The 14593-nt window shown below is 39.1% G+C and overlaps 1 protein-coding gene across 2 annotated transcripts in view; it reads right to left on the bottom strand.

Annotated features, from left to right (window-relative positions):
* PRKN (parkin RBR E3 ubiquitin protein ligase) overlaps positions 1 to 14593 on the bottom strand; it is a 938258-nt gene that overhangs the window by 600575 nt on the left and 323090 nt on the right. The gene's annotated exons all lie outside the window — the stretch shown is intronic.

Genomic DNA, 14593 nt, shown 5'->3' with positions numbered 1-14593 from the left:
TCTGAATGCATGCTAGAAATCATTGTGAGGTTAAAACCTATCAGCAAATTGAAAATAAGACAAAAGCTCTTTTTTATACAAATATACTACATTGAAGCAGCCTTCATTTTTTAAATTTAGTTTGTTGATATTTCCAGTCAATATTTCATTATGCCATTATTATTTTTTTGCCAGAACTACTCTTTAAAAAAATCTGAAAAGAAAATTGAATGAATATGCTAACAGTGAAATATACAAGTTTTCCCCACGTTCAAGTCTGTATGTTGTTTATACAAGTTTTCCCCCAGTTCAAGTCTGTTTGTTGTTTTGTGGATTATTAAAAAAAGGCTTACAGCTACTGTCCCTTTGAAAACTGCAACAAATACAAAGATTCCAAAATGATGAATGCATTATACAGTAGCTAAGTTTTAACAAGATTGCTCCCTATGTCTATGAGTGATGGAAGAAAGCAGTTATTGCTATTGTTACTGTGCTTATTGCTAGTTTGAAAACAGATAAACCATTAACATTTTGGAAATCATAAAACTCAGCATGGGACACAACTCATATTTGTCTAGAATGATCATCTACAACAACAGACTACAATCCCACACTGTGTGCTGTGGAACGCATCACAGAACAAATCAATTTTCTACGATTTAGATCAGCAAAGTACCCATGCCACAAACAAATTCTTCCATACAGAAGTGTCACAACCAGCTTGTAAAAGCTCCAAGACTCCTCTTCCGTACACTGTTGATTCCCAGAGATCAGCTATGGTCAGATTTGTACATCTCAAAACACTCAACTTTAGCCTCCTAAGACATGTGTTGCCAAACTGGACCATCAGAATCAATCCCCCCAATTCAAGCAACTTTCCTGAACCAGTCAGGGTGATCTTGGGGTTAGTGAAATCTTAGTGCTGGGGGATTTCAACATCCATGCTGCCCCATTGGTTCAGGACAGTTCAGGACTTCATGTCTGCCATGACAACCATGTGTCTGTCCCAAATGATACCTGGCCCTACTCAAGCTGCTGGGCATCCTCTGGACTTTGTTTTCTGTAGTGGATGGGGTACATGTGATCTGGAAATGTCTGGGAATGTGATCTGGGAGTGGAGAAAGTGTCTATAGTCATGGACAGATCACCTGGTAGGATTCAGATTTACTGGACTCAGAACCTCTGCAATGGTGAGGGACTCATTAAGATGGTCTATGTCAGGAGACTTATGGATCCAGATAGTGTCCTGGTGGCTCTTGGGGAGTTCTCTGCTGCCTTGACAAACCATCCTGTTGAAGTCCTGGCTGACCTCTGGAATGGTGGAATGGCCAGGGCAGCGGTCATGATCACTCCTGAGTGACCCCTCTCACAGACTAGAGCCAAACTGCTTCCCTAGTTTTCCAGGCAGTTGGTGGCAGTGAAGGAGACTAGAGTGGCATTGGCAGAAAACTACACATGCATCTGACCAAACACAGGTGACAGCTTATCTGAGAGTCTACTCTGTGGCAATAGAAGAAGCAAAGGGAAATTTCTTCTCTGCCTCTATTGCATATGTAGGAAGCCTGCCAGTAAGGCTATTTCAAATGGTCAGGAGTTTTTTACACACAGGCCTAGCAGAGGAAAATCTAGATCATCTGACAGCTTACTGTGAACAACTTGCCCAGCACTTTGCAAATAAAATCATTTAGATCTGTTCTGACTTGGATGCTATAATTCAGGGGTAGGCAACCTATGGCCCGCGGGCCGGATCCGGCCCGGCAAGGCCTTGGGACCGGCCCCAGCCCGGTCCTGCCACCGATTGGCGCCGGGGCCTTTGGCCTATCAGGAGGAGGTGGGCAAGCGGGGCAAGTGGCAGGCAAGGGGGACAAGCGGGGGACAAGGGGGGCAATTGTCTATAGAAGCCTCAGAAACATGCATTTATATTAACATTTTTTAAAAAAATCAGCCAATTTTTTGTGTGTCCCCCATTTTTTAAAAAAGTGTCCTCCATTTGAAAATTTTGTCCTACATTTGTCCCGGTTTATTTATTTAGATTTTTTAAAAAATATTTAATTATTTATTTTTTGGCTTCGGCCCCCCAGTTGTCTGAGGGACAGCAACCTGGCCCCCAGGTCAAAAAGGTTGCCAACCCCTGCTATAATTGATACAGATCCAGGGGATGTAACTCTTCCCCCTATTTGTCCAGCAGTAATGGATAGGGTTTTTTTAGTTTCTGCAACCCAAGAATGCAGATTGTATTCTTGAGGATATGAGGATCACCACATGTGTTCCAGATCTTTATCATTCCTGGCTTATTAAAAAAGCTAGAGGGGATGGGCTGAGCAGATACAAGGAGTAATTGATGCCTCAATAAAACAAGGCAGAATTCCAGCTTGCCTGAAGGAGTCTGTTATAAAACCATTACTAAAAAGGCTATCCCTGGATCCCACCAATTCTGGATAATTGTCATCCAGTCTGTAACATTCCATTGTTAAGCAAGGCTCTGGAGCATGTGGTGGCCTCTCAGTTCCAGCACTTTCTAAATGAAAGGGATTATCTAAAACTATTTCAATCTTGTTTTAGGATTGGTTATAGGACAGAGACAGCATTAACAACCTTGATGGATGATCTACACCACAAGCTGGACAGGGAAATGTGTTACTGTTGGCTCTGCTGGAGTGCTCAACGGCTTTCAATGCTACTGTTACCCAAAGAACAGGTATCAGGGATTGGGAGGTCCCCACCAACTGTCAGTATTATTTCAAATGCTGGGGAAATTAACTTTTGCAAGAGGCTTGGGTAACCTTTGGACCATTTGCACCAGTGTATATCAATACTAACTGAGGAGGACTCCAGATCTTATGTGAATTAAGAAGATTTTTTATTTAGAAAATATGCAGAATACAATCACACACACAAGATAGCTCTGTATTCTGTGTCTGGTGTGATTTGCTAACTGAAATGGATATATGGAAAGGGGAGAGCACAGTTTTAGGGCTTTGCAGTGGGGTTATAATTACCTGTCCAATGAGAAGACCATGAAAACTGGAGTGGCTCAGACTGGAAGGTCCGAGGGTGATACAGAGGGGGATACCAAGTGTGTATGTGGACTGGGCTGTGTGTCATTTGTGTGTAGAGAACTTAGATTCTGAAACCATATGTATACCTTAAAACTAGCCCTAGCAAATGGGCTAGCTGACCAGATAACAAAGGCTGAATAACTTGTCCTAGGAATTGACAATGGAATTCTGGACTGGTTGATTGCTTTAATTTTAGTGTGACAACAACAGTGATTAGATCAGGATATTCTTGAGAAGAATGGACATGGAAATTTGTCTGGAGACACAACAGGGAGTAGGCAGAGAGATTGGTTTACTGCTTTGAGCGTGAAGAGATCCTTTGTCTCAAGTTTCAAGAGGAAGTGTAGATTACTCATGGGAAGAAAGCATTTCAGATTTGATGGCTTTGTTCACCTGGATGTTCATATGCTTCGGGGAAAACAATGAGACTTGAGAGCATTGTTTGATAGAGGCTTCATTCCTTCCTGGAGGGGCAACCCAGAAAGTAGTGCTGGGAGACTCCTGTTTGACCCTTGACTATTGGCTTCTGGGATCCCTCAGGGTTCAATTCTGTCCCCCTATGCTATCTAACATATACATGAAACTGCTGGGAGAGGTTTTCTATAGAGTTTTGTGGTCCAATGCCATCAGTATACAGATGACACCGAATCCAAAAGTCAAAAGGCAGATCAGGGAACAAAGATTCATCTTGTGCTGGATGGAGTTACACACACACACCCTGAAGACACAGTTTCACAGCTTGGATGTGCTCCTGAATTCAACTCTGAGCCTGGAAGCCCAGATTTCAGCAGTGGCTAGGAGTACACAGTGAAAGCTTGTGCACCAGCCGCACCCATTCCTTGAGATGTCTGATCTGACCACAGTGCCACATGCTTTACTTACATCCTGTGGAAGTATTGTAATCTGCTCTATCTAAGATTTCCTTTGATGGGTATTCAGAAACTTCAACGGTCCAAACAACTGCAGCCAGATTGCTAACTCGGACTGGCCACATGTATCACACAACCCCCTTATTGCAACAGCTCCACTGGCTATTGGTCTGTTTCCAGCCAAAATTAAAACTCCCAATTATGACTTTTAAAACCCTACATGGCTCCCGTCTAGGTAATCTGAAGGATTGCATTCTTCCTTATGAACTAGCCCATGGTCTTGCAAAGTAGCAGCCATGGAGAGGCCCTTCTCTCTGCCCCACCACCCTCATTGGTACACATTCATTTTCTCTCCACTGGGAATAAGGGGAAAGCCCTTATCAGTGGCCTCCTCTAGACTCTTGAACTCCCTTCCCTAAGAACTTAGACTGGCACCCTCCCTATTTTCTTGTCACAAACAAGTAAAGACTTTTCTGTCCTAACATAATGAATGGCTAGATGCGTGACTATATAAGGCCTGTCTTACACAATGCACTGAATATAGCTAATTGTTATGCTGGTGTGTCTGTTTAAAGATATGTTTAATGACATATGTTTTGATCTGGTTTTAATTTTTTTGATCATTCAATCTTGTTTTCACTTTTTCTCTTGTGGACTTTTCATTATGTCATTTTAACTGTTGTAAGCCACTTTGATCCCACTCTCAGAAAAAGGTGGGACAGAAACAACAGCAATAGTAATAATAATAATGGTGACAACTGCCCAGGTATAGGATTAATATGTTTCAACTGAAAGACAGTGGTGTTACTTCAGGTATTTCAACAGCAAACAACTCATTTAAGAGTGAAAGTGATGGAAAGAGGAAAGCTTTAAGATCCAAAGACAGCTTCAAGTTCCTGCTTTCATTGATCAATGAACAGCAATTATAATTGATCCCTCTCTAGTAACATTGTCATCTTTCTTTTTGACACATTCATTTTCTCTCCACCCACCACCAGTGAGGCACCTTTGAACATGTGCTAATGATCAGGCAAAGAGATGCAGTGATGAGAAAAGCTGCACCTGCTTCATTTCTGCATCTCATGATGGAAGTCACTAAAAGAAAGTTAACTCTACCAAGTTAGTAACCCCAGTTTGTAGCAACAAAACGGTAGATGAAATTTCGAAGTACTCAACAAACTAGCTCACAGTACATCAATATAATCAGAACTTATTTTTATACTTTAGTGCAGAGGGAACTATTTTTTTTAAAGAGGTTTACTGTCAATGAAAATGAAATAGGCTTTGGAACAATACTCTCATATTTTTGGTAGGATTTCAGAGTTTTCAAGAAGGAAAACACATCATTGTTCTTGGCTGTGTATTTTAAAACTTATTTTATTTAGCAAGGCATTCATCTGGCTCTGAAATGTTATTTGCTTTTGGGAAATATAATCTGCAAATAAATTAGCTGTTTCAGTTTTTCTGCTCTTCCATTTTTATTGTTCCCACCTAGACTGGAGAAAAGTGTTCTGAGCTCCAAGAAAGGTTTACATCACAGCATGATATGATCTGATGAAATACTAAATGCATTTGTCTTCTCTTAGGCTCCTTCCTTAAGTAAAAAAAAAAAAAAAAAGGTCTTTGCGCCAAATTTTAAAACATCTTATAGCATATAATCATGTTGACACCCACACACTACACTCAGTTGCTCAATACGATAAATCATTCACTGGAAAACCTCACGACTTGTTCCCTTGGTTAATGAATTACAAGCAAAAATGTGCTACTTGGTACCAAAACACCACAATGGATCCTTGGTTTTCACTAGGGTTTGGTTCCAGAACCCCCCACGGATACCAAAATCTGTGATAGCTCGAGTCTATTATATATAATAACATAATAAAATGATGTCCTTTATATAAAATGGCAACATTTTCTTTTTGAATTTTTAAAAATATTTTGAAGCAATGGATGGCTGAGTACATGGATGCAGAATCCACAGATATGGAGGGCTGAGTGTCTTTATTGGTTAACTGGACAACTAGCCTAAAGAGAAGAGAGTGAGTGAGAATGAGACTACGTGATGGATTTGCATTGGCTTCAGAAAAGGGGAGAAGAAAGGGTCTTTGCAAGTGGAACTGAAAATGGGAGAAAGAGTTTGCTAGATATTTGCTAGCTCATTTTCTCAAAGAAAGAACAGATTTTTGAGCCAAAGTGCTCAGAAGAGACACAAAAAAATGGTGGTGAAATATTATTCTCCAGCAACAAAGCTCAGTATTTCCCTCACACTGACTTAATCCAGGAATTACAACTGCATGAGTTTAATAATAAAAAGGGAGAGTTTTTAAAGTGTCATGTGGCTTATTATTTACTGGAGGAAATAAAAGACACAATCAAAATAGGTTTCAAAATCCCCATATATAACAAAACACAACAATATGCCTGTTGTTGTTGTTGTGTGCCTTTAAGTCATTACTTATTTATGGCAAACATGGGGTTTCCTGGAGCTGAGAGGGTGTAACTTGCCCAAGATCACCCAGTGGGTTTCCATGACTAAGTCTACATGAAACTTAATCTAGCAAAATTGAAGCTGTTTACAAACACATTTAAAAATATTTAGCATTATTAGAAAATAGATAAATAGAAATGATAAGGCTAAAAACAACATCTCTCTGCAGGGTGGAGGGTTGGGTCCTAGGAAAAATCTAACTGTCAAGCTTTTCAAACAATGCCTGTTTAAATTCCCTTTATATGTATTATATTTAACACAGGAGTGGGCAGCTGCAAACAAGGCAGGGGTAATTTTTCCTTCCTGAATCTGTCTGGAGCACATTCCAGGACACTCAAGGAAACGGAACCACTGTGCTCAATTTGGGACAGATTTTTTTTCTTTTGGGGGGGTCTGTTTTGGGGAGGACCAGAGGCCAGGGAAGGTTAGGTGAGCAAACTGTTGTCATTTTGGGTGGTTTTGGGATGTTTGGGGGAATTTGGGTACAAACAAAATCACCCTAAATGGAGTTTAATCCACCAGAACCTTTAAAATACTGGGGGAATCTAGGAACTTATGGGGAGGTCCTCTGGGTTGCATTTGTAGTCCCAAGGTCTGCATGCAGCCCAGGGGCCACATTTTGCCCACCCTTAAGACATCTTGAGATGCAGCCTGTCTTGGTCTCTGCTGATTCTATAATGTATTCACTATCCAGGTCTTCTTTAGAATTCCAAAGATTTTTAACAGATGAATTTGTTCATTAGAATAATGTGCTGTGTTTCATATAACCCAGCCCCCAAATATGGCAGTTATGATGTTCTCCATGTTTTTGTTTGCAAAATTCATTATTTCAGTCCAATGTCCAAGTTATCATCAGAGCTTGGAAAAGTTACCTTTTTTACTACAATTCCCAGAATCTTCTAGCCAGAACTGCAGCACATTGGAGAACTGTGCTGAATAGTGTAGTTGGGCACAGTAGGGGATTAGTGTCACTCCCTTTAGAAGAAATAGTTTTAAAACGTATTATGGAATGAACTTTGCATGACTACTGTCCTCTTTTGTCAATTACATTCACAAATAAAATGTCCTGTTACACAGCCCCCAGTGCTCCTTATTCGACATTTCTTTAAAAACCGTGGCTGCTGTATCATATGCTGAACAACTTGTCAACATTACTTCAGCACACACAACTAAGAATGTTTTAGTCTAGTCTAGTCTGACTAAAAGTGTGTAATTCACACTTCAATGATAGTGCCAGGAGAGGCTGCCTTTCCTTGTTTAAGTGTCTATGGAATTTCAATCTACAGTATTATGCACAAACACATCAGTAGTCTCTTGGGAAGGAAGCGTGAAAAATCTACAAACACAGTCAAAGTCATGTTGAGGCACAATTTAAAGGGTTGTTTTTCATCTAGTTGATGAAAGATATGAGCACCTTCATATCAGAATCCACTTAGTTTCTCTCTTTTGATCAACACCTCTAAGATAGTAGAAATAGTATTTGCACCTTATTTCTTGATAGAATAAACTATTTCTATAAATTGTAATATTGTTGGCCAGTTAACTATTATTTAGTTGAAGTCATGAATTCAGAGGCTGTAGCTCTGACATTTGAGAGAACACACAAAAATAAATACAAATGCAGTGCATGCGGTTGTCTGGATCCTGATTTAGTTATACTTAGAGAAGGCCCATTGAAATCAATAAGCTTTCAAGTCAGCAAAACTTACATTAGTCATGAAACTCATTCAATCCATTGGTTTTAACTGGTCTACTCGAAATATGAATAAAGCTAGATCCAACTGTTCTCCATCAAAACTACCTTCTATGGTTTGTGAGTTATATAGTCAAGAGTTCATCTTTATATGCTTAATCTAGTGAACTGATAGTAAACACAGAGCCATATTTGAGAGCCTCTCTTTACCTATCAAACAAACTATTACTGTACATTGACATTGAAATCCTCTACATACTTACCTAGGAATGAAGACTGAAGCAGAGGAACCTGCTGCAAACTAATGCAGGGTTCCTTTCATTTTCTGCCTTAGCTAGGCTTTATGCTTGACATATGAAATATGCACTTTTCTCATTATGGCTCATGTTAGCCCAATGTGTTCAGTTCCTCACTGATACAAATGTTCATAGCATTTTAGCCTATTTGTCATACCAGTATCTATAAAACTCACCATAAGAATTGTGACCAGTACACTTCCCAACTATTTCCCACCTTGTTGTTGTTGTTGTTGTGTACCTTCAAGTCACTTCTGACTTATGGCACCCCTAAGGCAAACCCATCATGGGGTTTTTGGGGGGCAGATTTCTTCAGAGGGTTTTTACCTTTGTCATTGCCATCCTTTGAGGCTGAGAGAGTATAACTTGCCAAAGGTGGTTTTATATGGCGAGCCGGGATTTGAAGCCTGGTTTTCAGAGTCATACTCCAACACTCAGACCACTATGCCACATCGGCTGTCACCTCCCTACTCCCAAATCGAGGCTTGATTTTTCATTGTATAGCCTGGAAAGCTTGAGCACCTTTGGATATTTTTGTAAGTAGTGTAACAGGTATCCAATCAGAGGAAGACATTTAAGCTAATAATGTTATAAAAACAAAGCTGAGCACAATTAAGTGAAATTCACATGCATTTTCTGTTTCAGTTCTGAAATACCATATCTGAATCTGTTCTCAATGAGTAGGAAGCCAATGACATTTATCAGCATAGATATAGTTATAATGCCTTAACAGAACGTACAGTAAGTCTCTTTCTGTACACTGCTAGAGATATTTCCTGACAATTAAATTCAATTCAGCATAAATCTCTTATACAGCAGGAGGTCATGAAATACTCATAAAACCAGGCTTTAAGTCACAGTTATTTTTCTTATTAAAAAAAGAGGAGGAAGAGAGAGGTTTCTTTGGCATTTCTCTGGTTCTATAAATGTTACATTCATTCCCAACACCTCTTAAAATAATAATATGCAAATAGGCATGACAGTTAAAGAAGGTTTTAAAATAAGGATACTTATGAATGTTTAAAATGTCAGTCTTCATGCCAGAAAGAGAGTGTTCATGAAGTTCAATTCAATTAAGTTGTCCGTTCCCAGCTTACCAACCCAAAAAGGATTAACTTGCCTAAGCAAGTTAATTCTGCCCAACATTTTTAATGTGGATTTTGCACAGGTTTTGCTTTCATGCCAATAAAAGAGAGTGTCACCGAAACAAATACTGGCTTACAATCTGCTGTGGTGCTTATGAAATGAACAGCTTACAAGAAGTGTTTGAGGATGTAACATACAGAAAGTGAACTCACAGGATCTTTTTTCCCATGTTGAGCAGTGACTGTGTAGCTTATCATAACTGGAAAATGGGCCACTTTATGCTAAATCTAGTTGTTACTCTCAACTCTAATATACCCAATGAATCAATGGAACTTATATACATATAGTTTTACCAAGTCTCCATTGATCCAACTGGAATTGCTCTACTCTAGTTGGGACTAATCACAGGATTCAAGTCAAAGACTCAAGTAACAACTACGGTTCAAAACCTCTTTAACTGCCCTGTCTCAGTAATAGGGAATTCTGGTAACTGTAGTTTATTGTGGTATCAGGGCTTTCTGACAGAGAAAGCTGAATGTTTGTCTCACAAAACTACAGTTCCCAGAATTTCCCAGCATTGAGCCAGGGCAGTTAAAGTAGTCTCAAATGGGATTATTTCTGCAATGTGTTTTGGACCTATGTAACAGGTTGCATAGTTAAAGAAGACTTTCCCACCTTGCACTGAGAAAGAGTTGGGGGTTCATTCAGTGAAAAATTTAATGGTGGCTGAAGAAGAATCATAGTGGTTAAGTTGTCATATAAGAAGGACATGTATACCTCCCCCAAATACTGTATCAAACTCAGCAAGCTTTTGAAACACTGCAAAGAACTCCCAACCCTATTTAACTAGGCATAACAGTGGGATGAGTATATAGACCAGGAACACAACTTCTATCATGTCATTTCCAAAATTATTTAAACTATGTATTTATTTACTTAGCTTATGCCAGAACATGGGCTCAAGGTGACCTGCAACATGATTTTTAAAAGTAGAGGGTTTGGGTTAAAACAAAACAAAACAGCACTCTCTTTACCCTGGGTTAGAATCCCATTTTCTTTTTACATGCCTGTAAAAATCATCCTACTTGTGCAACATCGGCTGCATCTTCACTGGAGAAATAATGCTGTTTGACACCGCTTTAACTGTGATGGCTCGACACCTTGTAATTCTGGGATTTCTAAGTTGGTGAGATATTTAGCCTTCTCTGTCAGAGAATTCAGGTGCCAGAACAAACTTCAAATACCAGAATTCCATAGCATTGATCCATATCAGTTAAAGTGGTGTCAAAATGCATTATTTCTGTAGTACAGATGAAGCAATAGCCATAAGAGGAACTTGAGCAGCTGTGAGTTACCAAACAGCATTGGTCCTAACAGGCTGGTGAAAATCAAGTTAAATATTTTTTAAAAGTGCCTTATTCAGCTGTAACTTTTTCAATTGTCATCTCAAACTACTTATTTGCATGCACTTTTAGTTTCCATTTTCCAGTTATGAAGTGAGGTGGCTTGCCAGGCCATGTCTAGCCACTCCTGCTGACGAAGTAGAGTGGCCCACTTTCACAAGTAAAATAATAGAAGGTACAGAACAGAAGAAATGTGTCACCCTCATCCCATATTTCAGCCTACAGAGGTTTTCTGCTGGCTGTTTGTGAGGAATAACTTGACTTATCTGTTTTTGTTTGTTTGTTTGTTTTGTAAAATTGGTATTATATAATTATAATGTGGGGCACTGATATACTGTTGTAACTTTAGAGGCAGGAAATATATGTTTATCATATAGGATACCAATATAATTTTGTTTAGTTATGAGTCTGAAACTTCATATTAATATCAATTGTTACATTGGTTTTGTACGTTACTGTAAAATTCTATGTGTATATGTAATAAATTACTATAATGTAATTCAGCCTATTCTTAGGTCTTACACGTTGGGAGATTTAGTTCTTTTTGTTAGGAATAAAAAGTAACCACATTCCATGCTCTAAAAAGACGATGTATTTCCAGTTGAAGATTGAGTATGTTCAAGGTTCAAACTATGAGTCTTGCCACCTTCCCACCATCCTCCTTCCCCACTCCATGCAAATCAGAAATTGGAGTCTCTACCTTGCAGCACAAGCCAGCATTAAACAGAATATTAGTGAAATGTATCAGGAACAACAACAACAAAAATGCCTCAGAGGTCTCTTTCTCCAGAGGAAACATTTACATGTAGAGTGCAAGAGCAATCAACTTCACTGCTAATACAAAAAACAGGAATCCAATGCCAATTTCATAGTAAATCAAGCCAATATTCAAATTCCAAAACTGCTGAGCAGATTGTTTCGGGCAAGAGAACAGGTCCATAACAAGGACTACAGTAAATCCATAAATATATTAGATGTCGTGGAAACACCTAATTACTGAAACATATACAAAAGTTGAAACAGTCAATGAAAACTATAAGAGAAACAGAAAATCAATATGCACTTCATCTTTCAGTTTTACCTTTATGCACAGACCTGAAATATGGCTTTTGAGTTTCTGAGCTTCAGTGACTCCTATTCGATTAATTCAGAGGGCAAATTACTAATGCTTACATTGGCACGACCCTAATGAAATATTATTCTTTGTGCTACAAAGACACAGCTGAATAGTTACAGCAGGATTGCTAAGACCCACAGTTGTGGAAATACTTAAAAAAAATACCAATGCCCATTTTCACATTCAAAGATAGACTGTTGTGTATCTAAACCTAGACTACAATTTAGCATTTTCAGAACAAGATGCAGGGAGCTTTAGGCTCACATGTTCCCCACTTCCTCTTCTAGTAGAGGTCTGAAAAGTATGAAACCCTCCCTGTTGCAACTTCTCATGTCTACTGAACCTAGATGAACTGTGGTAATTTTTTTCTGGTTTCTAGAAACTGGCCAACTTCAAACCAAAGTTTAGGAAGCTGGTTACTAATACAGTTAAAATTAATCACATTTGAAGATTCAGACTGCATGTTAGAGTATAATCAATCTAAATGGGATATGGAAAGCTCCCATGTTTTGTTTGGGGTTTTTTCCCTTTTGGCCATAATAGAAGGGAGTTGCAGGGCATATATACACCTGGAACGATACTAGACTCATTTTAATTTGTTGTGATTTTGCATTACAGTCAAACTAAGTGGACAGACTGATTTATATTGGTCACAGTGGTTAGAAATTACAATACAGCTGAGATCCCAGGCATGTTGTCTAGCATCTCTCTAGCACAGTAGTTCTCAGCATTTGTTCCTCCAGATGCTTTAGAGTTCAACTTTCAGAAACAGCAGCCAGCATAGCCAATGTTCATAAATTTTGGAAACTAAGTCCAAGATATGGAGGATCCAAGGTTGGGTGCCACCATGTGCCCATGCCTATATTCAAGACAATGGGGGTTGAATACATGCAAAACTCCATTGTCGCGAGGGAGTACGGAACAGATCTCCTATGAAAAAGGAGAGGCTACTGTAGTCTTATGTTATCAGGAGAATCAATGACCAGTTTACACATACTACATTATCTAGACCTTTGACAAATCCAATGCACACATTTAGCAAAAATATAAAAGGAAACATATTGGTGTGGGCTAAAAAAAATGATATGAAGAAAGTCTAGAATGTTAAAAAGGTGGAATAGCCACAATAAATGTCAGAAATAGAGAGAGATTTTTCTCTATATGATTTCTGAGGACTTCCTATCTATACACACATGCATCATCTCTAGTTCCAAATATTGTTGGCCAGAATTTCATAAAACGATGCATGATCACAAATCTACTGAAGACCAGAAAGGTTTTTCTTCATATCAAGACCTTGTTCCATGTGCTGCCAGATCTAACGTATGTTAACTTTCGAGTACATCTCACTGGAGCATTGTTATTTTTAAAATGTTTATACTTGTTTTGACAATAAAACGACATTACAAATTAAAATGAAAAACCAATACAGTTTAATACAACTCATCTTAAAAATTTCCAGTGCAAGAATTAGCAGTAGAAACAACAATCACTAAGCAGAACTGAACAAAGAAAGAAAAACAAAAAACAAATGAAGGCACAGAAGAGAGAGAGAGAGAGAGACAACACACACACACGTATATGAATAATAAGGCAGAAAGAACACTTTTTATAAGAGAGAGAAACACCAGCATATTATTCATTCATATAAAATCAATAAAACACTATGGCCTAATTCCCACTATGGTTTAAACTGGATCGTGATTCCAAATGATTTGGTTTAAACCACCATGGTTCCCACTTAATTCAAACTGCTGAAGCAATTTGGAAAGGGGGAGCATGGTTTTTACCCATTTAACCCGCATCAAAAGGATGCTGGTAAAATAAGATGTTTTGGGGGCTGAATTGATTTATTTAGAAATAAATAGATCCAGCCCAAGTGGGAACCAGATGGATTCTAATCTGCCGTGGTTCCCACTGGCAGTGGCTTTTCCTTGGCCTCTCCACCCCGGTCATGCCTCCCTCCATCCCCAGCCTTCTCCCCAGCCTACCTCCTCTATCCCCCAGGCCTCTCCGCCACATGGCCTGGCCTTCTCCGTCGTGTGGCCTGGCCTCTCCACTCAGGCCTTCCCACAGCCTCTCTGGCACTGGCCTTTTTCTGGTGAAAAGATAGTGGGAACCATGTTTGGGGCCGAAACGAATCATAGATTCGGTTCAGAACCTGGTTTAACAGTTAAGTGGGAATTAGGCCTATGATTAAATGCACTGGTGGTCAGTGGTTCTCATGGCAGTAAAACAATAAATGCATTCTGGTCTTAGTTCAGACTTTAAATGAACTCTCCAAGGTGCCAAATTTAATCTGCCAAATAGCTTTAGCACTTTACCCAATTCTTTCCAATGCTACAAGAAGTTTGCAGTGAAAACTGGAGCTTACTCATCAAACCACTGATATCCGGTCACCAAACACAAATGATTAAATACAAGAAAACATCAACTACAGTTATAGCACTATGACTCTAATTTAATGGCCATGATAAAATCCTATGGAATCCTGCAATTTGCAGTTTAGGTAGAATTTTCAGCCAGCAAACTATAATGCAGAGGAAGTCATCATCAAATTACAAACCTCAGGATTCCATAGGATGCAACCATGGCAGCTG

This window comes from Sceloporus occidentalis, unplaced genomic scaffold (assembly GCF_023333645.1).
Source record: "Sceloporus occidentalis isolate IW3139 unplaced genomic scaffold, rSceOcc1.0.p SCAF_6, whole genome shotgun sequence".
In the NCBI taxonomy this organism is placed as follows: Eukaryota; Metazoa; Chordata; class Lepidosauria; order Squamata; family Phrynosomatidae; genus Sceloporus; species Sceloporus occidentalis.
This window is presented reverse-complemented; position numbering and strand designations above follow the sequence as displayed.